Genomic DNA, 1133 nt, shown 5'->3' with positions numbered 1-1133 from the left:
CAGGAAGAGCATGTGAAGGGCACAGGCAAAATGAGACGCTGAAGATTGTTATGACAATTGATGTGCTGTCTTCCCATGGACAAACAAACATCTGCATCAGAAGTTCTATTGCTCTTACATGTTGGCAGTGTAAAGCGCAGAGTTCTGGCAAGGAAGTGGGGATGTGTAGGTTATGGAAGCAGGTACTAATACTAACATAGCTAGAAAACCGAACCGTAGTTTCCTCACTCGTGAAATGAGAATGCTAGACCAGGGATTCCCCAAGGACTTCTGGTTCTAAAATGCTTTACTTCTAGGACGGAGCATACAAATCAATACTACTGTAGGTTCAAGAGCGAGATAGGTCAGGGAGTGGTTGCTTCTAGCCTAGAGAACAATGTATGAGCCACACCACTTGGGTCTTGTGTACAGTTTTGCTCAAGTTTTTATATTATATATAAATGCCTAAGCGACTGAATGATCAAAAAAGTGAATGACCAGTTGACTGGCCGCTATGACACGCACTGACCACCAGGGGCAAACGCTCAACGCAGGAGCTGCCCCCTGGTGGTCAGCGTGCTCCCACAGTGGAGCACCGCTCAGCTGACTGATGGGCACCAGAAACCTGGGCTCATGACTGGAGCAGCTGCAGTGGAAGGAGCCTCTCCCACCTCTGCGGCAGTGCTACCACTGCCAAGCTGGAGCTGCTCAGCGCCTGGCCCTGGCTCGGGCCCCTTCCCGGTCCACCTGCTGCTTCGTGCACCACTACATCCCTCAGGACAAAACCGGCAGTCCAATATCCCCCCAGGGGCCCCGGATTATGAGAGGGCACAGGCAGGCTGAGGGACCCCACCAGTACATATCTCTATTTTATTGACTTCAGAGAGGAAGGGGGAGGGAGAGAGAGAGAGAGAGAAACATCAATGATGAGAGAGAATCATTGATTGGCTGCCTTGTCCAGGCCCCTTACTGGGGAATTGAGCCGGCAACCTGGGCTTGTGCCCTTGATTGGAATTGAACCCAGACTCGCTGGCCAGTGCTCTATCCAACTGAACCAAAAGAGCTAGGGATGAAAGCAACAACCGTAAAATAATGCTGTTTTTAACACATATTGTTTATCAATCTCTTTGATTTTTTTCATCACCCTCTTGTTC

This window comes from Myotis davidii, unplaced genomic scaffold, assembly GCF_000327345.1.
Source record: "Myotis davidii unplaced genomic scaffold, ASM32734v1 scaffold240, whole genome shotgun sequence".
Classification (NCBI taxonomy): Eukaryota; Metazoa; Chordata; class Mammalia; order Chiroptera; family Vespertilionidae; genus Myotis; species Myotis davidii.
The sequence above is the reverse complement of the archived record's forward strand: the minus strand, read 5'-3'. Positions refer to the sequence as shown.